Source organism: Bos grunniens, chromosome 9, assembly GCF_055505025.1.
Source record: "Bos grunniens cultivar Pamir isolate PY7600 chromosome 9, Bosgru_T2T1.0, whole genome shotgun sequence".
NCBI lineage: Eukaryota > Metazoa > Chordata > Mammalia > Artiodactyla > Bovidae > Bos > Bos grunniens.
Window position 1 is genome coordinate 3,240,550 of NC_141173.1, and position 24,522 is coordinate 3,265,071.

Sequence of the window (24,522 nt, forward strand, 5' to 3'; positions counted from 1 at the left end):
TCGTTGTTTCAAGATAAGAGTAGTTAGGGACAAAACCCACCATTTCCTTTCCAAATAGAACAGGGGTTTGCTATTTGCTTATTTTTGGCTCAATGCTACTTTTTCATGCTATGCTACTGAAACCTGCCAAAGTCCCTATTTCATGAGATATTAGGTTATGAGTTCAGTTATGATAGGCACTCAGCTGGCTTAGGCTTTCTCCCTCTGTCCTCTGACAGCAGTCATCTTGCTAAGTCTAAGCAGGCTAAGTTAAAAAAAATTACCACAGAGAAGGGAAAAGTGCATGAATCAGTTACTAATAGAGCAATCTAATGTTAAATAGTCATGGGGAAAACCTGTTAAAATTGTTAGAAGTGAACAGAAAATTCAAATCAGGACAAGACAGAATGGAAGTAACTATTATAACATTTGTCAGATAAATTGTCAATCTGTGAAGTTTTAATTCACACAGACAATACATTTCTATGGTTACTAGAAATGTATTGCTGTAAATGCATTTACTCACTTTTTTAACCAGTACCACAGCTCTTCCTCCCTAATGAAAATGAAAATGATTTTATAGATATTTTCATTGACCTCTACTTGGATAAGAAAGCACTCTAATTTGAACTCCTTAGCAGGAGTTAAATGTAACTGGAATTGTTGGATTATGATAAAATTTAAAGATGGAATTGATATACAGGAACATACAAAAACTGTCAATGGCCTTCGATAAATTCACCCAAATTAATTTCAAAAATTGGCTTTTTTTTTTTTTTCTCTCTACAGTGAAGGCAGCATAGTGTCAGTATTGTTTGTGAAGTTTAGTATTTGCGAGGCAATTAAAACAATCAACTTTCTAAATGAAGTCATTTGCAGACCAGGACTAACTTCTCCACAAAACTACTTTGTGGAGAGATACAAGAGTCTAGCATCTCTTTTCTAGGGATAACATCAAATGATGCATGGATTTCATGCTCCAGAAAGGAAAAACAACAGTCAGGCCAGGCTGAAAGAAGAGGGAGAGCACAAGCCAGAAGTTTGCTCACAACCCCAGAAGCTGGGCTGTTTTAAACAAATACCTCTTTCCACGAGGCTTAATAGGTAGATCTTACATATTTTAGTTACCATGGAAATTCCCTGCATATTTTCAGAATCTCTAAAAGAAAAAAAACCTAAGTGAGACTTCTGAGACACAAATTTTTTGTTAAGGAAACAATCTAGTGGAATAAGACAAGGCAGATTTCATTGCTGTGTTAATCTCATGGTAAGTAAGGTTTATGACTAAGTCATTTGCAGATCTGATTTCTGAAAACACTGAGAAGAAACCCAGAATCACTGGGAGATAAATCTCAATGATAACATTAATTTACTTACACTGAAGGTAACTCTCTAAACAGTCACAGTCCAATTTTACAAGTGTGCAATAGGCAAAGAAGGAAAAGGACAAACGTTGCAAATAAATTCTTGTCCTTTGGTGGTGCAGGCTCTCAGAATTCACTCTTGTCCAAAGCCTTCTGTTTCTTCAATAACAAATAACAGCTTTTCCTTCAGTTGCTCATAGCTCTTGTAGGGTGGCAGGTCCAGGCGGTTAAAACAGGTATGACGTCTAGGCAACCAATTTTCTTTCCCGACTTTTTCAGTGCAGAACTTCTGTGGCCCATTGCTCCCCATGAGGTCAGCAAATCCTCCAACTGACAGTCGGCAGGTCCCAGTAACAAACTGCAAAAGTCGCATTCTCTTCTCATTATCGATTTCTTTAACAAACTGCCAAAACCACATGATTTGTTTACTTGTCCTGGTATAGTGATGGTAGATGGCATGTCTTTGCCAATCATTCAAATCAATCTCTTGTATCCCACATAAAAGAACCTCTAATTCCTTTGCATCGAAGTACTGTAGATACTGCTGGGGAAGAATTTCATTAAAGCCCTCAAAGAAAGCTTGCGTCTGTTCTTCAACACCACGAGACAATCTCCATTCAGCTACTATTCTGATATATTCTTCTTTATTTTCTTCTGTTACAAGAATATTGCCACCATTGGGTTTCAAATCATGACTCTTGATTTCACCTAAGATTTCTTTATCAATGGAGAAATACATTTCCAAATCACACTCCTCAATATTGTTTTCTTTAACCCAGATGAGAGAATTGTAAAATTCTGGATCAATCGATTCTAAATCCTTCAGTCCAACTGGTTTATTCAAGATACGCTTATAGAATGGCAAAGAAAAACCTGTGTCTATGAATTTCCCATGGAACAGAGCCATAGCAATAAACCTGCAAATAAAACGAAAATATTTCAGGTAATGTGGATTGATGTAAGAAGCGGGATTTATCTGCAAGCAGTAGTTATCCTTCCCTGCATATTCAAACAGGCAATACATTGGGTTCAACACCTCATGTGACAAAAGAAAGAACCATTCTCTTGCTACACCTCCATAATCTAAACCTTCTTCTCCTGGAAAAATCACCCACAAACGTCTTCGCAGATCTTGAGGACTGAAGCTCATTATCTGCTGAAAGGAATCCTCAAACAACGTTTTTCTTGTCACTGTAATCTTTATGTGCTGTGGCATGGCCAGTTGCTGACACCAGAAACGGAAATATTGAACCTTTGCCTTGAAGTCCCATACATAGGCTATCTGGGGTCCATTTTCGAAGGCAGATTTTCCCGTGCGGGGATCTATATAGGTGGTTGTTCTTCTATTGTGGTCCACAAAATATGGAATTCCGTCTACCGTGAATCTCATTTCCCAGCCTTCAGGTAAGGGCTTTTCATTTAATTGACCTTGATTTCTGGGGTCTTCCCATTGTGTAATACGAGTGTTGTGGTTGACAGAATATACTCTACCATTGCTGTCCGTTCTCTTCTCCCATCCAGGCGGCAGGGGACCCAGGGGATCAAATTCTTTATTTTGTGATGTAGCAAACAAATCTTGATTCCCATAAATGAACCTCTGGTTAAACTGCTGCATAGCTCCATGAAGTTGACTACGCTGGAGCTGCCATTGTTCATAGTTCTGGACTGATTCCAGGGTTGGCCTCTGCCACGTTGTCGTTCTTGTGAATGGTCAACATAATAAATACGTCCCATGTTGTCAACCCGCCACTCCCAGCCAGGAGGTAGAGGTTCTGGTCTATCCCACATTGTTCTTTTTTCAATATGATCTACATAGTAAACTCGCCCATGCTGGTCCACTCTCTGCTCCCAACAAGGTGGGAGGGGAGCTTGAGGTACAGGATTTAATGGTCTAGGGCCTGCACCTCCAGATATAGTAAGAGGAATTATTAATCCAGATGTTGCTCCTTCAGATGTACTTGAATTTGTATTTGTTGGTGGCAGAGAGCCTGTACTAAAGCCATCACTTTCAGAAGTGGTAGATGGTGAGCCATTGACAGATGCTGGTCTACGTGGGGTAGGTGGAGGTGGTTGTGAAGGTCTTGGAGGCCTAGAAGGTTTAAAACCGCCATTTGAGAGTGATGGAGAATTATTCCCATTGATCCTCCTGTTTTCACCAGACCCTGCATCCTCAGGGTCATCTGATCCACTTGCGTTTGCTCTCGTTTCATCCTTGGGCCTGGAGCCATCATCATTCTGTGAAGCACTTTCTGAACATGCAGTTTCACCATTGGCAACAACTTCAGACTCTAATTGCAGCCCATTAAGACAGACTGACAAATCTCCTATTGTTTCTGCTGGTTCTTTGTCACCTACAAGCTGTAAAGTCACAACTACTTCCTCAAGTTTCATATTGTTTGACTTTAATGTTTCATAGATATCCAATCCAGCAGTTCCCAACAAAACATCAGATTTCAGTGTCTGGTGACTCCACACATGAAAATGTAATTTACTCATAGGGGTGACAATAACTGTAAGAGGCTGCTTCCATTTGGGACTGTTCGTATTGTTGCATTTTTCTGTCTTCTTTGACTGTCCATCTACTGTGACTTCCACATAAGGACTTGGCCCAAACCAATTCTTTTTATTTTCTTTAAGTTTTGCTGAAATGACAGTGATCTGAAGTTGTGATTTCATGGTCAAACTACCCATTGAACCAAGCTGTGATCCACTGTCGGACATATCACCAACAGAAAGGCAAACCTGAAGTTTTCACCGTTTGAAGTCACTTCTTTGGATTAAGGCGCTGTCTCCTGAAGGCCACGGTTAAATGCATGTTACTAGGACTCGGGGCGGCGGCTACTCTTCAGACCCTCGACTAAGATGGCCCCATTGTATATTCTTGCCTCCTTTGTCAAAGATAAGGTGTCCATATGTGCATGGATTTATCTCTAGGCTTTCTATTTTGTTCCATTGATCAATATTTCTGTCTTTGTGCCAGTACCATACTGTCTTGATACCTGTGGCTTTGTAATAGAGCCTGAAGTCAGGTAGGTTGATTCCTCCAGTTCCATTCTTCTTTCTCAAGATCGCTTTGGCTATTCAAGGTTTTTTGTATTTCCATACAAATTGTGAACTTATTTGTTCTAGCTCTGTGAAGAATACCGTTGGTAGCTTGATAGGGATTGCATTGAATCTATAAATTGCTTTGGGTAGTATACTCATTTTCACTATATTGATTCTTCCAATCCATGAACATGGTATATTTCTCCATCTATTAGTGTCTTCTTTGATTTCTTTCACCAGTGTTTTATAGTTTTCTATATATAGGTCTTTAGTTTCTTTAGGTAGATATATTCCTAAGTATTTTATTCTTTCCATTGCAATGGTGAATGGAATTGTTTCCTTAATTTCCTTATGTTTTCTCATTATTAGTGTATAGGAATGCAAGGGATTTCTATGTGTTGATTTTATATCCTGCAACTTTACTATAATCACTGATTAGTTCTAGTAATTTTCTGGTGGAGTCTTTAGGGTTTTCTATGTAGAGGATCATGTCATCTGCAAATAGTGAGAGTTAGTTTGAGCATTCTTTGGCATTGCCTTTCTTTGGGATTGGAATGAAAACTGACCTTTTCCAGTCCTGTGGCCACTGCTGAGTTTTCCAAATTTGCTGGCATATTGAGTGCAGCACTTTCACAGCATCATCTTTCAGGATTTGAAAGAGCTCAACTGGAATTCCATCACCTCCACTAGCTTTGTTCTTAGTGATGCTTTCTAAGCCCCACTTGACTTCACATTCCAGGATACTAAATATCTTAAAAAAAAAATAACTAAGTCAATATGGCGTCTTTAAAATATGCTTTATTTTAAAATAAACACAAGTAATACTTACTTTTACTTGTTGATGTTTTTGTCTGTATTTAGATATGTTTATAAAGTAGGCTTATTCTTGTTATAATTCATCAGGGTCACAGAGTAACCTTGTTTCATTTTGATGTTCTGTGATATTGTCAATTGAAATGATGGGAACGGATGCCATGATCTTCGTTTTCTGAATGTTGAGCTTTAAGCCAACTTTTTCACTCTCCACTTTATTATGAATTCAATCACATAATACTTCCCACTCCTGACAACATCCTATCCAGGCCAAAGCCACAGTTTCTTAAGATATACTAAAATTATGTGTCACATGCTCGAACTTCTAAGGCCTTCTAGGTACCTCTAGTACCCTTTTACTGAGATTCCACATGGATGCACATCCTGTGTGTTTACCATTACAGAGAAGATTTACAGACCCAACTTTTTCAACCTCAGGTGTCTATGTTCCTACAGGTATTCTTCTGGAGGCAACTGACTGTGTAAGTGCACACATAAACAAATGCATAAACAAATTACCATTAGGAACTAAAGAGAGAGTTGAATGTTTAAAAGCAAATCTTAGAGACTGAAAAAATATCCTAGGAAATTCATATTATATACTTTAGCTTGTAATTAATAGAGCTATTTAAAAAATAAAATAAAGTGATTACTATGAAAAGTTTATTGTTCCATAGCCTAACAAAAGTCGATTCTTTCTCCCACTACCTAGATGGATAGGCAGAAATCTTAATTTGTGATGATATATCAATTAAAATAATTGACAATATCATAAAAATAACTCTGGTGTTTTACATTTCATGTATTTTAATGCAATGTCAACTATTGACATTGAGAAGTTTTCTATATTACAAAAGTTATCCATCATTTTTCTTATGGTCATTGAAATGTATATCAATGTGAAGCTATTTCAGAATTGTCTTATAATGAAATAAAGTGACTACAATTGACCAGTTTAAATCTTACATCCCATTCCAGTTGTTAAACTTTAGGAACATTTGTAAAAACTTTTATGTACATGAGATGATCATAAGATAGACAGTTTATGAGTTATCTTAGAGGACATCTTGAAATCATTTTTATCTCTGGAAATATAATCATGCAAGTATATTTACATTCAATTAATTCTGCTTCTGTGACAACAAGAAAAGCATTCTAGTTACAATACACCTGATTTTGCATCTAGAGGAACCTAGTGTACCCAAAATAATTCAAAAGATAAAAGCGAAGCTGAAGACCTGGGTTCAATCCCTGGGTTGGGAATATCCCCTGGAGGAGGGCATGGAAACCCACTCCAGTATTCTTGCCTGGAGAATCCCCATGGATAGAGAAAGCTGGTGGGCTACAGCCCATGGGGTCACAAAAAGTCTGACATGACTAAGCGATTAAGCACTGCACATGGAAAATGTGGATAGTAAATGTTATAAAATTTAACAATAATTTAACTAAAATAATCTAAACTTACAATTGATTTATAGGAAATAAATTGAAGTTAATTAAGCAGATCTACTAAGGACACATACTGTGGCACTCATTTTGCATAGAATGACCCCCAAACAATGCTGAAATGACAAAGGTGTGTTTTGAAGAAGTATAAATATTTTAAGATGTGTCACATCTGGACATTGCATTTCCAAGTCAAAATTTGTTTATTCCTTTTTTGACTTGACATTTGAACTTTGAATACCAGACCACCTTACCTGCCTCCTGAGAAATCTGTACATCAGTCAAGAATCACCAGTCAGACCCAGACATGGAATAGGAAAGCTGAGGGCCAAAGAATGAATGCTTTTGAACTGTGCTGGAGAAGACTCTTGAGAGTCCTTTGGACTGCAAGATCACACCAGTCAGTCCTGAAGGAAATCAGTCTGAATATTCATTGGAAGGACTGATGCTGAAGCTAAAATTCCAATACTATGGCCACCTGATGTGAATAACTGACTCATTGCAAAAGACGCTGATACTGGGAAAGATTGAAGTCAGGAGGAGAAGGGGATGACTGAGTATGAGATATTGGATGGCATCACCAACTTGATGAACATGAATTTGAGCAAGCACTGAGAGTTGGTGATGGACAGGTAGGCTTGACCTGCTATAGTCTGTGGGGTCACAAAGAGTCGGACCTGACTGAGTGACTGAACTGACTGATTTGTAAATTTTAAGTGAATGTGATACTTTCTTGTCAGGAAATTGTTCTTCATCTTGGTACCATTATTTTAATTAATTGATGTAAAGTGAAATAACGTCTGCATGTATTCCAAAGACATTAAGTGCTCCAAGTAATTTTGTGAAGAAACAGTAAATATATTACTCACTGATAGCCATTGTCAAGGTCAATGCAGGTGCAGTTGTTCTCACAGGGATTCATTTTGCAGTCATTGGAGTCTTGTTCACAAAAACTTCCTTTCCAACCAGAAAGGCATACACACTTATAGTTCTAAGGGAATGTAAAAACTATACAACCATTAGGTATTCCTTATTGTTCCTGGTTATTTTGACCTCTTATGAATTTATGAGTTTTTCAATTTTTATAGAATGTCAATACTTGCCAATTTCTCTTTATCATAGTTTAAAAACTACATGAACAGTATTCTCTGGTATCTAATTAAATAAAAATTAGTATTTCTGTATTAAGCTCACAATGAGAACTAACAGTCTTATTAAATGTTAATATAAAATACTTTGTTATGAATATAAATGCTGCAGCTGTGTCCAACTCTGTGACCCCATAGATGGCAGCCCACCAGGCTTCTCTGTCCCTGGGATTCTCCAGGCAAGAAAACTGGAGTGGGTTGCCATTTCCTTCTCCAATGCATGAAAGTGAAAAGTGAAAGTGAAATCACTCAGTCGTGTCTGACTCTGCGACCCAGTGGACTGTAGCCTACCAGGCTCTTCCATCCATGGGATTTTCCTGGCAAGAGTATTGGAGTGAGTTGCCATTTCCTTCACCAAATATGAATGCTAGTGATTGGATAAAGCTAGATAACTAAATATTGTACTTGACTACTAGCTCATGAATTTAAAAATAACTACAACAAAATAATCTTTTTGATAGACTGTGGTATTGCAAATAGTAAACTTATATAAATGTGGTATTATTGCTTGGTTGAAACTGTGAAATCTTACATATTATTTTTCTAAAGAATAAAATTGGCCTATAACAATACTCAAAATACTAAAATTAAAATTGCTTTTTCCCAATTAGGCAAATACACAAACAAACAAAAAATGACCTCAAATTATGGTGGGAATAAACTATACATTAAAGCTAATTCTCAAGATTAGGGCTTTTGTCAAGACGTTAGAATATGGGCTCTCAAATTTAGAGATTTTGCATTTACAATTAGGAAAAATGCTAAAATCAGTGTTAGGTGTTATTTTTGTCTACTTTCAGTATAGTAACCACTGGCCATGTGTCATTGAAATGTGCCTAGTCTCAATTGAGGTGGGATATAAGTATAAAATACACATTGGATTTTGAATATTTAGTTAAAAAAGAATAAAATTACTTCATTAATAATTTTACTATATGATGCAATGCTAATAATTTGGATATAAAGAGTTAAAACAGAATTATATTAATAAAATTAATTTCACCTGTTTCTTTGAACTGTTTTTTAAAATGTGAACTTCACATTTAAAAATTTTAGAAAATGTGTTTCACACACATGGATTTTCAGTCATTTCTATTGGGCAGAGCTGTGTCAGATGATGACAGCCCAACTTCTCCAATTGGGAATGGGATTGAGTCTATCTGGTTCTGTGAACACATAAGAGGAGTTAGAGCTCCCTGAGATTGGAAACCAAGTTCTGGTTTAGTATGTTCTTGCATCTTGAGAAGGCCTAACACTCAGTGAATGTTTAATACCTGTTGATTGAACAATGGAAAATAATAAATATGATAGGAAAAATAACATAATATGAAGTTAATATTCAAAACAGACTTCAAAAGGATTCTATATCTTTGCTCTATAGAGGTAGACAGGAAGTTTGTTTCCAAACATTACAATCAAATAAGTTTATTAACCAGAAAAACACATACATTCATGCTCTATGTAGGTGCATTTAGGTTACCGTTGTCCTTGTCTGAGTAGTTTCCACTGAAAACTACTTTAGTTTTCAGCTTCTTGTGAAAAGCAGAGAAATGAGAGTGGTCACTCTGCTGATGCCAGGCCTTGCTCCTGAACAAGGGTTCATTCTCCACTCAGAGCTCTCACTAACAGTACTGAAATTTTCCTGGATTTTAGCAACAATTTTTTTCATGCAGTCTGCTTCTCACTCTGTTAACTTTCTCAATGAGTTTTGTAATATTTGGAAAGTTTTCATTGATTGTGTCCCCCCCCCCCCTTTTATTTATTTATTTTTTTGTAAGCATTACAAAGAGCACGTACATGAAAATTGAAGATAATAATTATATTTTGTAAATGCTATTTGAGATGGAGGCAATTCAGTAGGCAAGACAAGCAACCACTTAGAAACTGGGGACCCACAACCCAACCTAGTGAGAGACACAAGGGCAGAGCAGGATATGTGATGTATACATGTCACCCATGAACCAAGTGAGGTGCCCTTTAGCTATGATTTGATCATTCACTTTCTAAGACGTGTCAATTGTTTCCATAAATACAAATACATGAGTTTACTGCTAGTTTTTATTTTGACTTCTCAGTAATAATTTGACACAAATTAGATGAATGAGTCAAAAAACCAGTCAAGCTTCTTTCTCATTGCTGCTGCTGCTGCTAAGTCGCTTCAGTCGTGTCCGACTCTGTGCGACCCCATAGACGGCAGCCCACCAGGCCCCACCGTCCCTGGGATTCTCTAGGCAAGAACACTGGAGTGGGTTGCCATTTCCTCCTCCAATGCATGAAAGTGAAAAGTGAAAGTGACGTATCTCAGTCTTTCCCATTAAAGCCATATATTTCTTAGAAGCAAACATTCATTGGTATTTTTGATGATTTAACTCAGAAACTGGGCTTCCCTGGTAATCTTGCTGGTAAAGAATCCACCTGCAATTCAGGAGACTCCAATTCAATTCCTGTATTGGGAAGATCCAGTGGAGAAGGGTTAGGCTACCCACTACAGTATTCTTGAGCTTCTGTGGTGACCCAGACGGTAAAGAATCCACCTGCAGTGTGGGAGACATGGGTTCGGTCTCTGGGTTGGGAAGATTCTCTGGAGAAACAAACAGGTTACACACTCCAGTATTCTGGCCTGGAGAATTCCATGGACAGAGGAGCCTGGTGGGGTACATGGGGTCACAAAGAGTCAGATACGACTCAACAACTTTCACTAATACAGAATAGTATATTATCACCCATTTAGTGCTCTAATTATTACTATTATCAGATACCAAAGCAGTGACTTCCACATAAGATGATATCTGTATTAAATAGAAATATAAAGGATAAAGGAAATAGACATTTTCTAATAGTAAACATGGAAAAATATAAATGTTAAAGAAAGTAAAAATAAATATTAACTAGAATTAAGCACATTTGAGTGTTTCTATGCACCTGTTGCTTACTTGATTCAGAAGCATTATTCTGAACTTCAAAATTCTTAGTGTACAGCACTTTCTGAATCAATATTGTAGTTAATTAAACCCAGTAACTTAAAATAATAGTCAAAACTGACAAGCTTTTTAAAAATCATATTGCCTTGACATTCAATAATCAAATAATAATATCTCGAGTTACTTTTGCTTAAGAGTAAAATGTGTTTTAAAAAGTAGTTACTAGAGAAGAAAGTTTTGCATAACTTGTGAATTTAGCACAATATCAGTTTTACCTTTTAATGCAAAGTAGACATCCTTCTTCAGGTCAAATTCAGATAAAACCATTTTCATAGTTTGAAAATACATAGTAAGTCAGACATAGGAAAGATAGAAGATAATAAAAGATAACACAGATCCAGGTCAGTGAATTACACAGACAGTGATACAAAAGGCAAATTGATCTGGTTTGATAGGTATAATAACTACCTATCTATATATAGATACCTTTATGTAGAAATCTCTATATAGATCTACTATATAACACACCCTATATAATTTTCTGCATGGAACTATGTAGCAGTAACTTAGTTTTCATATCACAAGCTAGATATTTTAAATCTCAGTGATCAGTGACAAATGTGCAAAGGTAAGAAGAAGTGAAGTTGCTCAGTTATGTGCAACTCTTTGTGATCCCATGGACTGTAACCTCCCAGGCTCCTCCATCCATAGAGTTTTCCAGACGAGAGTACTAGAGTGGGTTGCCATTTCCTTCTCCAGCAGATCTTCCTGACCCAGGGATCGAACCCAAGTCTCCTGCATTGCAGGCATACGCTTTACCCTGTGAGCCACCAGGAAACCCACAGGTAAGGTTAGAATAGTTCCAAATAGGAAAAGGAACAACAGACTGGTTCCAAATAGGAAAAGGAGTACATCAAGGCTGTATATTGACACCCTGCTTATTTAACTTCTATGCAAAGTACATCATGAGAAATGCTGGGCTGGAAGAAGCACAAGCTGGAATCAAGATTGCCGGGAGAAATATCAATAACCTCAGATATGCAGATGACATCACCCTTATGGCAGAAAGTGAAGAGGAAATAAAAAGCCTCTTGATGAAGGTGAAAGAGGAGAGTGAAAAAGTTGGCTTAAAGCTCAACATTCAGAAAACGAAGATCATGGCATCTGGTCCCATCACTTCATGGGAAATAGATAGGGAAACAGTGGAAACAGTGTGAGACTTTATTTTTTGGAGCTCCAAAATCACTGCAGATGGTGACTGCAGCCATGAAATTAAAAGACGCTTACTCCTTGGAAGAAAAGTTATGACCAACCTAGATAGCATATTGAAAAGCAGAGATATTACTTTGCCAATAAATGTCCATCTAGTCAAGGCTATAATTTTTCCAATAGTCATGTATGGATGTGAGAGTTGGACTGTGAAGAAGGCTGAGCACTGAAGAACTGATGCTTTTGAACTGTGGTGTTGGAGAAGACTCTTGAGAGTCCCTTGGACTGCAAGGAGATCCAACCAGTCCATTCTGAAGGAGATCAGCCCTGGGATTTCTTTGGAAGGAATGATGCTAAAGCTGAAACTCCAGTACTTTGGCCACCTAATGCAAAGAGTTGACTCATTGGAAAAGACTCTGATGCTGGGAGGGAATGGGGGCAGGAGGAGAAGGGGACGACAGAGGATGAGATGGCTGGATGACATCACTGACTTCATCGACGTGAGTCTGGGTGAACTCCAGTAGTTGGTGATGGACAGGGAGGCCTGGCGTGCTGCGATTCATGGGGTCGCAAAGAGTTGGACACGACTGAGCATCTGAACTGAACTGACTGAAGGTTAGAGTAATTTTAAATTTTGAAGTGTGAGAGAAGACATGTGAACACCAGCTTTGTGATTTCTTAAATATCTAGATATGTCTCAGGTATCGAACTTCTATTGCTGTGTAGCAAAATGCTTTACATTTAGCAGTTTTAAATGAAAATTTGCTATTTCACAGTTTTTGCAAGTTGATGTCCAGATATAGGTTGGTTGAGTCCTTTACTTAAGGTCTCACTGGGCTAAAAACAAGGTATTGACTGGGATTATGATCTCATCTGAGGCTTGAGGTCCTTTTCCAAACATTGGTTGTCAGCAAAATTCATTGCAATTTGGCCCTAGGGCTTGAGTCTGGTCATTTGCTAGACAAGGACAGCTCTCACATCCAAAGACTATCATATCCTTTGTACATAGCATCATCTCCTTAAAGCACAGTAGGGTGGTTCAATCTGCACAGTAGGGTGGTTCAATCCTTCAAGGCCATTAGGGGAGTACCTGCTGTTGTATCTTGTCTCCCCTAAAGATCCAGCTAATTAAGCAGAGCCTATCCAGGATAATCTTATATTTTATAAATCAAAGTCAACTGATTAGAGACCTTAGTTACATCTGCACAATGTGTTTTTCAATATAAAGTAACATAAATGGGAGTATTATGCCATTATATTCACAGCAGAGTTAGGTTTTACAGGCCATGTGCAATAGGACATGGAAATCTTGGGCCGTTCTATCATTCTGACTACTAAATTTGATAATCTACATGATTTACCAAAGCAAACTATTTAAGTTATCTAAGCTTCAGGTGCCTTCATACCTAACGTGCCTGTACTATATACCTCATAAGCTTATTTTGAACACTGCATGGAATAATGACTATAACATACATGATCTAGTTACAAATAATCACCAATAAGCAATAACGACCATTTGCTCCAGCCATGTCAGACTAGATCTGACAAGGTCAAGGGGTAACTTACAACAACTACTACAACTGGAACAAAATTATCCATTTCTACAACATTTCTTTGTATAAACATTTTTTTTTAATTATTTCATTTCATTAAGCTTCATTATTTTATCTCATTCTTTAAAAATATTTTGGTGACTTTTCACTATTTTTGCATTATTACTTTGTATGAACCTGCCAAAAGATAATGATTATCAGACTAGGAAAACAAAGAATACAGAAAATCCAGCAATCTGTCAATTACAAAACACAAACTTAGAGGATGTGGGCAAATTTCAGATAATATAAATTAGGAATGTTTATCAGGAAGTAGTAGAAAATCTCTGTAGATAAGTAAACATTTTAAAATGAACCAAATGAAGAAGATTGAAGGTATGCTTCATTTCAGTTCAGTCGCTCAGTCGTGTCCGACTCTTTGCGACCCCATGAATCGCAGCACGCCAGGCCTCTCTGTCCATCACGAACTCCCGGAGTTCACTCAGACTCATGTCCATCAAGTCAGTGATGCCATCCAGCCATCTCATCCTCTGTCGTTCCCTTCTGCAATTGCCCCCAATCCCTCCCAGCATCAGAGTCTTTTCCAATGAGTAAACTCTTTGCATTAGGTGGCCAAAGTACTGGAGTTTCAGCTTTAGCATCATTCCTTCCAGAGAAATCCCAGGGCTGATCTCCTTCAGAATGGACTGGTTGGATCTCCTTGCAGTCCAAAGGACTCTCAAGAGTCTTCTCCAACACCACAGTTCAAAAGCATCAATTCTTCGGTGCTCAGCCTTCTTCACAGTCCAACTGTCACATCCATACATGACCAAAGGAAAAACCATAGCCTTGACTAGACGGACCTTTGTTGGCCAAGTTTGTCATAACTTTCCTTCCAAGGAGTAAGCATCCTTTAATTTCATGCCTGCAGTCACCATCTGCATTGATTTTGGAGCTCCAAAAAATAAAGTCTGACACTGTTTCCACTGTTTCCCCATCTATTTCCCATGAAGTGATGGGACCAGATGCCATGATCTTCGTTTTCTGAATGTTGAGGGTTTTTTTGTTTTGTTTTGTTTTTTAAACTTTACATAATTGTATTAGTTTTGCCAAATATCAAAATGAATCAGCCACAGGCATACATGTGTTCCCCATCCTGAACCCTCCTCCCTCCTTAAGCCAACTTTTTCACTCTCCACTTTCACTTTCATCAAGAGGCTTTTGAGTTCCTCTTCACTTTCTGCCATAAGGGTGATGTCATCTGCATATCTGAGGTTATTGATATTTCTCCCAGCAATCTTGATTCCAGCTTGTGTTTCTTCCACTCCAGCGTTTCTCATGATGTATTCTGCATATAAGTTAAATAAGCAGGGTGACAATATACAGCCTTGATGTACTCCTTTTCCTATTTGGAACCAGTCTGTTGTTCCATGCCCAGTTCTAACTGTTGCTTCCTGACCTGCATAAAAGGCAGATCAGGTGTTCTGGTATTCCCATCTCTTTCAGAATTTTCCACAGTTTATTGTGATCCACACAGTCAAAGACTTTGGCATAGTCAATAAAGCAGAAATAGATGTTTTTCTGGAACTCTCTTGCTTTTTCCATGATCCAGCGGATGTTGGCAATTTGATCTCTGGTTCCTCTGCCTTTTCTAAAACCAGCTTGAACATCAGGAAGTTCACGGTTCATATATTGCTGAAGCCTGGCTTGGAGAATTTTGAGAACTACTTTAATAGTGTGTGAGATGAGTGCAATTGTGTGGTAGTTTGAGCATACTTTGGCATTGCCTTTCTTTGGGACTGGAATGAAAACTGACCTTTTCCAGTCCTGTGGCCACTGCTGAGTTTTTCAAATTTGCTGGCATATTGAGTGCAGCACTTTCACAGCATCATCTTTCAGGAATTGAAATAGCTCAACTGGAATTCCATCACCTCCGCTAGCTTTTTTCATAGTGATTCTTTCTAAGGCCCATTTGACTTCACATTCCAGGATGTCTGGCTCTAGGTGAGTGATCACATCATCATGATTATCTGGGTCATGAAGATCTTTTTTGTACAGTTCTTCTGTGTATTTTTGCCATCTCTTCTTAATATCTTCTGCTTATGTTAGGTCCATACTATTTCTGTCCTTTATCGAGCCCATCTTTGCATGAAATGGTCCCGTGATATTTCTAATTCTCTTGAAGAGATCGCTAGTCTTTCCCATTCTATTGTTTTCCTCTATTTCTTTGCATTGATCGCTGAAGAAGGCTTTCTTGTCTCTTTTTGCTATTCTTTGGAACTCTGCATTCAGATGCTTATATCTTTCTTTTCTCCTTTGCTTTTCAATTCTCTTCTTTTCACAGCTATTTGTAAGGGCTCCCCAGACAGCCATTTTTGCTTTTTTGCATTTCTTTTCCACGGGGATGGTCTTGATCCCTGTTTCCTGTACAATGTCACGAACCTCATTCCATAGTTCACCAGGCACTCTATCTATCAGATCTAGGCCCTTAAATCTATTTCTCACTTCCACTGTATAATCATAAGGGATTTGATTTAGGTCATACCTGAACTGTCTAGTGGTTTTCCCTCCTTTCTTCAATTTCAGTCTGAATTTGGCAATAAGCAGTTCATGATCTGAGCCACAGTCAGCTCCTGGTCTTGTTTTTGCTGACTGTATAGAGCTTCTCCATCTTTGGCTGCAAAGAATATAATCAAACACAGACTGAAATAAAATTGCTTCCAATTCTTTAATTCTCTTATGTCATAATGGTGCAGAAAACAGAAAAAAAGCAGAACACTATCCAACTTATATTTTGAGACTAAGAAAACATATATATCAAAATATGACAGGCATATAAGAAGAAATGCAAACTCAGCCAATTTCTAGTGAACAGCAGCAACAAAAAAAGTAAAATAAAAAGAAATGCATAATTGACTCTAACAGTGTCTTCAATATTTGTTCTGTTTTTAGCTGGTAATTTGCTTTGTGTTTGTGTTTTACTCACAGAAATATAAACATGCTTCAACACAAGAAACTATTAAAGAAGTGGAAAATGGTTTAATTATTTCAGGTTCAGAAAAACGTATTATGTAATTCAACACAGGTTTATAAAAATGATTTTATCAAATGAGAACTCTTTTGGGAATGTCCTTATATTAATAACAGCTACTTACCAAAGAAGCAAGCAATCAAAAAATTCTGCCAAATCTCATTTTACAGGAAACAACTAGAGAAACTGAATAAAATACATAGATAAATGATTGAATTCTGAAAAGATAAACCAAGGCAGGTTGCATTTCCTAAATTCTGGAGACAAGGTAAGCAAACTAAGTTAAGATCAGGCTTGACCCTGCTTTTAATGCCAGGGTGTTTTCATTCTTAAATTCTGGTAAACAGAAGTAGCTGGAGCTTTTTATAGCTCCCTGGAACGGAAATGTGCATATGTATATGGATATTCACTTTTGTCAAGGAGAGAAGTCCATGAAGAGAGGGAGGAAGAAATGTGCCCAAGTGTTGATGAGCAATCAATTGAAGACATTTGTTCCCTAGGGTGAAACTACCCAATGTAAGCAGAAAGCCTCTAAAGTGAACAGCAAAGATTAAGTATTCATATCTCCGAGGAAAGGAAGAGTGTGGAGATTTGGGCCTTTAAGTGGGACTGTTCCTGCTGCACACTTCTGACTTTAATTGAAACCGCAAAGGGTCACAGTCTAGAAGCAAAATAAACCAGCAACATTCTCAGGCCAGATCATGCTAAAATTCTACTCAACATTTTATTTGAGGTCATCTACATGTATTCTGTTGCCATGCTAAAGAAATAAAATGCTCTTTGGGAGAAGTTAAAATTAGAAGAAAATTTTCAATGTTTAATAACAAAATATCTGCTATTCAATAAAAATTAAATAAATGCTGATGACCAAAATTTGAGATAAAAACACATGGTAGAAATAGACTATTTAGATATTGTGTTAGTGAATATTTTGAAATGACCAAGATTAATATAAACACTATAAACATGCTATAAAAACTCAAAGAACTTCTGTGATTTGACAATAATGATAATTTAAATTTAGTAATTTATTCCATTCTTTAAATAAAATCTTAGCAAAGGATTAGTAGTAAATATCCAGATTAAAATATAAAAAAGACAATAGAGAAGTCAGAAAAAATAAGCTGTCAAATATGGGAAGCAAAAGAACTAGTATAACTTTAACTGAATAGTAAAGAGTGAGGAAAGAGAAACAAATAAGAGCAATATTTGAAAAATTACTAATTGAGAAAGTGTTACTTATTCAGTCATCTCTGACTCTTTTCAACCCCATGGACTGTGGCCTACCAGTTTCCTCTCTCATAATATCAAACAGGGGGTGGTGACAAAAACCATCCCAAAGAAAAAGAAAGGCAGAATGGTTGTCTGAGCAGGCCTTACAAATAGTTGAGAAAAGAAGTGAAAGGCCAAGGAGAAAGGGAAAAACATACCCAAATGAATGCAAAGTTTCAGAGAATAGCAAGGATATAAAAGAAGCCTTCTTAAGCGAACAATGAACATAAATAGAGGAAAACAATGGAATGGGAAAGACTAGAGATCTCTTCAAGAAAATTGGAAATACAAAAGGAATATTTCATGCAAAGATGAGCAAAATAAAAGGACAGAAACCATATGGACCTAACAGAAGCAGAAGAGATTAAGAAAAGGTGGCAAGAATACACATAAGAGCTATACATAAAGATCTTAATGACCCATATAACCACAATGGTGTGATCACTCACCTAGAGCCAGATGTCTTGGAATATGAAGTCAAGTGGGCCTTAGGAAGCGTTACTATGAACAAAGCTAGTGGAAGTGCTGGAATTCTAGTTGAGCTATTTCCAATCCTAAAAGATGATGGTGTGAAAGTGCTGTACTCAATATGCCATGAAATTTGGAAAACTCACCAGCAGCCACAAAACTGGAAAAGGTCAAATTTCAGTCCAATCACAAAGAAAGGCAAAGAATGTTCAAACCAGCATATAATTGTGCTCATTTCACATGCTAAGAAGATAATGCTCAAAATCCTTCAAGATGACTTCAACAGTACATGAACCGAGAACTTCCAGATGTACAAATTGGGTTTAGAAAAGGCAGAGGAATCAGAGATCAAGTTGGCAACATCCACTGGATTATAGAAAAAGCAAGGGAATTCCAGGAAAAAAAAAAAATCTATTTCTGTTTCATTGACTGTGCTAAAGCCTTTGACTGTGTGGATCACAACAAACTGTGGAAAACTCTTAAAGAAATGAGAATACTAGACAATCCTACCTGCCTCCTAAGAAATCTGTATGCAGGTCAAGAAACAGCAGTTAGAACAGGACATGGAACAACACACTGGTTCAAAATTGGGAAAGGATTATATCAAGGCTGTATACTGTCACCCTGCTTATTTGATTTCTATGTAGAGCACATCAAGCAAAATGTAGGGCTGGATAATGCTTGAGTAGGTATCAAAATTGCAGGGAAAAAATGTCAACCACTTCAGATATGTGGATGATAACACTCTAACAGAAAGTAAAGAAAAACTAAAAAGCCTCTTGATGAATATGAAAGAGGACAGTGAAAAAGCTGGCTTAAAACTCAACATTCTAAAAACTAAGATCCTAGCATCCAGTCCCATCACCTCATGGCAAATAGATGGTTAAAAAAAAAAAATGGAAACCATGACAGATTTTATTTTCTTGGCTCTAAAATAACTGTGGATGTTGACTGCGGCCCTGAAATTAAAAGACACTTGCTCCTTGGAAGGAAAGCTATGACAAACCTAAACAGAGTATTAAAAAGCAGAGAGATCACTTTGCTGACAATGATCTGTATAGTCAAATCTATATTTTTTCCAGTAATCATGTACAAGTACGATATTTGGACTAGGAAGAAGGCTGAATGCTGCAGAATTGATACTTTCTAACTTGGGATCTTGGAGAAGACTCTTGAGAGTCCCATGGACTGTAAGTAGATCAAACCAGCCAATCCTAAAGGAAATCAACTCTGAACAGGGGACAACAGAGGACAAGATGGTTGGATGGCATCATTGACTCAATGGGCATGAATTTGTGCAAACTCCAGAAGACAGAGAAGGACAGTGATGCCTGGTGTGCTGCAGTTTACTGGGTCACAAAGATTCAGAGTCGACTTAGTGACTGAAACAATAATAACTGATTGATAGTTGTCAAATGATAAGAAAAGTAAGTAGTCACAGATGTAGAAACCGCTCAGATTTAGAAATCTAGACCTTTTCTGGGTTAAGTACAAAGAAAACATTATGCAGGGTGAGACTGCTGATAATCAAAGAGTAAATATTAAAAGCAGCCAAAGGACAAAGATCTTTACTTTCAGAGACAGCAGGACTGACAGCTTACTTCCCAACAGTGGAAGCAAGAACTCAGCAGAAGAATATGTTAATGGAGTGAGAGAAATTAACTGCCAACCTAAATGTCCATACCCAGTGAAATATATCCTTCTTCAATTCTGTCCAGGTAATCTAAACTACTCCAGTGGTCAGATTCCTGCTTCTCTCCCAACCTGAAATATCTTTGGTTACTTAAACTAACCTTTCTCCTATTTTTTTTTTTTTTTTGACTTCTTCATTTTTTATTTTATTTTATTTTTTTTACTTTACAATATTGTATTGGTTCCCCTAAAATTTCAGTTTTTATTCCACCGTTAAAGTAAAATAAAAGTCACATTCTACCTGAGGTCTTTTACCTGTTCTCCACTATATTTTCCTTCCTCACAATTACTATTTTAAATTTTATGACACTTTTTTTAATGTATACTAGTTATACATATATTTTGTCTTATGCTTCAGTTCAGTTCAGTCGCTCAGTCGTGTCCGACTCTTTGCGACCCCATGAATCGCAGCACTCCAGGCCTCCTTGTCCATCACCAACTCCCGGAGTTCACCCAGACTCATGTCCATCGAGTCGGTGATGCCATACAGCCATCTCATCCTGTTGTCCCCTTCTCCTCTTGCCCCCAATCCCTCCCACCATCAGGATCTTTTCCAATAAGTCAACACTTTGCATGAGGTGGCCAAAGTATTGGAGTTTCAGCTTTAGCATCAGTCCTTCCAAAGAACATCCAGGACTGATCTCCTTTAGGATGGACTGGATGGATTTCCTTGCTGTCCAAGGGACTCTCAAGAGTCTTTTCCAACACCACACGTTAAAAGCATCAATTCTTCGGCACTCAGCTTTCTTCACAGTCCAACTCTCACATCCATACATGACTACTGGAAACACTATAGCTTTGACTAGACTGACCTTTGTTGGCAAAGTAATATCTCTGCTTTTTAATATGCTATCTAGGTTGGTTATAACTTTCCTTCCAAGGAGTAAGCATCTTAATTTCATGGCTGCAATCATCATCTGCAGTGATTTGGGAGCCCAAAAAAACAAAGTCTGACACTGTTTCCACTATTTTCCCATCTATTTCCCATGAAGTGATGGGCCCAAATGCCATGATCTTTGTTTTCTGAATGTTGAGCTTTAAGCCAACTTTTTCACTCTCCACTTTCACTTTCATCAAGAGGCTTTTTAGTTCCTCTTCACTTTCTGCCATAAGGGTGGTGTCACCTGAGTATGATATTGATATTTCTCCCAGCAACTTTGATTCCAGCTTGTGCTTCTTCCAGCCCAGTGTTTCTCATGATGTACTCTGCATAGAAGTTAAATAAGCAGGGTGATAATATACAGCCTTGACGTACTCTTTTTCCTATTTGGAACCAGTCTGTTGTTCCATGTCCAGTTCTAACTGTTGCTTCCTGACCTGCATATAGGTTTCTCAAGAGGCAGGTCAGGTGATCTGCTATTCCCATCTCTTTAAGAATTTTCCACAGTTTATTGTGATCCACAAAGTCAAAGGCTTAGGCATAGTCAATAAAGCAGAAATAGGTGTTTTTCTGGAACTCTCTTGCTTTTTCCATGATCTAGTGGATGTTGGCAATTTGATCTCTGCTTCCTCTCCCTTTTCTAAAACCAACTTGAATGTCTGGAAGTTCACGGCTCATGTATTGCTGAAGCCTGGCTTGGAGAATTTTGAGCATTACTTTACTAGTGGGTGAGATGAGTGCAATCTTATGCTTAGTACTTATTATATTTTTAAGTATCTCACTTATTTTACTTTGTATTTCCCTGACTTGTAAAATACAAATTCTGTTTTGTTCACCAATTATCACTCTCTGGAATACTCTGTTTCGCTGAAATAGCAGAAGTTAAAGTGTAAAATATGTATGATGTTAATTGGTAATACATTGTCCAGAAAATATTTTGTTTATAATTTCTAGTTATTCAGTGATCTCCCTTTTCTAACAAGAAAGAAATATTTTAGAATTCAATAACCCTTCCATTACAATCAACTAAAACTAGTTCTATAAATGAGATTTGAAAATCCGCCCCCCCCAAAAAAATGGACCAGTTCTATTATGAAGTGTTTACATATTGAGGTAACAATATTTGATTCAATCATAGCCACAAAATTCATTTTACTTTTGAAACTTACTTTTCAATTCCTGGAAATTTAGATACACACTGTGAAGAATAATATATTGTCTTTTTCGAATTCATTACTTATAGGAAGAAGGATTAAGATTTATGTTTTCATTAATAATATAAAAAAATGAAAATCCATAACTAATTCAAATCTTATAAGAATACTCAATTCTTATAAGAATAAAGTGTTCTGCCTGTTGACTTATCTATTTCTTTTTAATACTATTTGAAGTACTTGCTTAATCTTTAAGGATTTATTGAATTAAACATAAAGACTGCCAAATATTGAATAAAATAATACTCAAGGTTATGTGTAAATATAGTAATCTTTATCCTTAAAAACAAACAAGCAAAACTATGTAAATATTAGCTGGAGAAAATGATTTATCTTGGTATTTAAATCTAAAGTGAAATAATGTGTATTATTTCTGACAGAAATTTAATGGAATATTTTAAAACAATTTATAAGAAAAACTATAAATACTAAATTTGATTAAACATATTTTGACATAAAGCAATGAAAATATATGTTAAATTAAGTGGTATTTTCAGAAAGAACTGTTTTAGAAAAACACAATTTTTTAAACTTGGGAAAATGTAATATAACTATGTGAAGAATGTGAAAATCCACACTTTAGATGCATATATTATTAATAGGATATAAATCAAACTATGCTGACCTTTTAAAACTTTCTAAACATAAGTTGCTGAGAAACTTAGTAATTGTTTTCATTTAAAGATATTTTTGGTTAATGATAAAAGAGCAAATTAGCATTTCAATGTCTGTTCTAAATGAAAAAATGACATGAAATGCAAATTTCCACTAGTTTTATTTTCTTTTATTTTCTATTTTCCTGTTAATCTAATAATAAAATTCATATTATTAATATATTCTTCAAGATAATCTCAGCTCTTCATCTACTCTGTTATTTTGGTTATATATCTCTATTAGCAATCAGTTTATAAAAATATAGTTCTTTTAATGCATGTCCTACTTTCATAAAACATTAGTATTACTTTCCAAAGTGTTCCCTTATCTTCAACAGTGCTTTTTGTTTGTTTGTTTTTAAAGAAAGTTTTAGAGAAACTGGAATAAAAAGTCTTCGGCTATTAGTTGCTGTTGTTCAGTCACTAAGTTGTGTCCAACTTTTTGCAACCCCATGGACTGGAACATGCCAGACTTCCGTGTCCTTCACTATGTCCTGGAGTTTGTTCAAACTCATGTCCATTGAGTCGGTGATGCCATCCAACCATCTCATCTTCTGTCACCTGCTTCTAGGCAAATAGTACCAGAATTTTATTCCTTACTGATAACATGGTTATGATGGAAAAATAGTTTATCTGATATTGATGTGTACTGTTCAAACATATTCTTATATCTTCAATGCTGTTTTCCAGATTGACTCAATTTGACAGCTGGAGAAACAGTCTATTACTGAAAACTGTATCCCCTTGACATACAGAATACTTAAGAATACCAAAAAAAAAAAAAAAAGAAGAAGAAGAAGCAAACTTCTGAGGGACTATCACAAACATAAAGATGCCAGAATATGAATGCAATTTTGCTATGGATAATTTAGTTTTTTGGGACAATTACTTTTTGGTCTGAAAGTCAAATGGCACTAATAATGTTAGCACACCATTAACTAAAAGTCGCTTGTCTGCAACACCAGGGTTTTCTAGAACACACTACAGAAAGGTGATGCATAGTTCCTCCTCTCAGTTTTCTAGCACATTAGAGAGCCCATAGAATTTTACATACATTATTGTTTGAAACCATCTAAACACTAGATTATTTGGCTCAGTTGTTTTAAAAATTTTTGTTTGTTAATTGTAAATAAGAAACTCTTACAAAATACATTTCCCTAGGGTGTGTAGATAAATTAAGCCCTGGAAAGCAGATGGGCCCTGACTTAGCTGGGGACGGAGCCCAGAGCTCTGCCTGCTTAGCTGTCATAGCCTCTCTCTCCACACCAGGCCCCGAGGATAACAGTCTCTCACTTTGATTCTCAAAAATGCAGATTGAAAACCACTAATCCATCCAACCTATTCCATTTTATAATGAGAAAACTGACCCTTAGAGGCTAATCGCTCCAACTAAAGTAACAAGTTGATGGCAGAACAGAATTAGAACTCATGTCCCCTGACTCCCTGTCCAGTATTTCTATATGTAGCTAAAAATCAATTAAAAACATCTAACAAATTATTTGTCTTACATACTGCGGTGCTCCCATGTTGGGTGCATATATATTTATAATTGTTATATCTTCTTCTTGGATTGATCCTTTGATCATTATGTAGTGACCTTCTTTGTCTCTTTTCACAGCCTTTGTTTTAAAGTCTAATTTATCTGATACGAGTATTGTGACTCCTGCTTTCTTTTGGTCCCTATTTGCATGGAAAATCTTTTTCCAGCCCTTCACTTTCAGTCTGTATGTGTCCCCTGTTTTGAGGTGGATCTCTTGTAGACAACATATGTAGGGGTCTTCTTTTTGTATCCATTCAGCCAGTCTTTGTCTTTTGGTTGGGGCATTCAACCCATTTACGTTTAAGGTAATTA

At 36.8% G+C, this 24,522-nt stretch overlaps 1 pseudogene across 1 annotated transcript; it reads right to left on the reverse strand.

The window, feature by feature from the left end:
• Positions 1–1,227: 1,227 nt before the first annotated feature.
• LOC147365539 (E3 ubiquitin-protein ligase Itchy homolog pseudogene) lies at positions 1,228–4,208 on the reverse strand (annotated as a pseudogene). Its single transcript, XR_015132272.1, has one exon. The product of XR_015132272.1 is annotated as an E3 ubiquitin-protein ligase Itchy homolog pseudogene (transcript).
• Between the last annotated feature and the right edge of the window lie 20,314 nt (positions 4,209–24,522).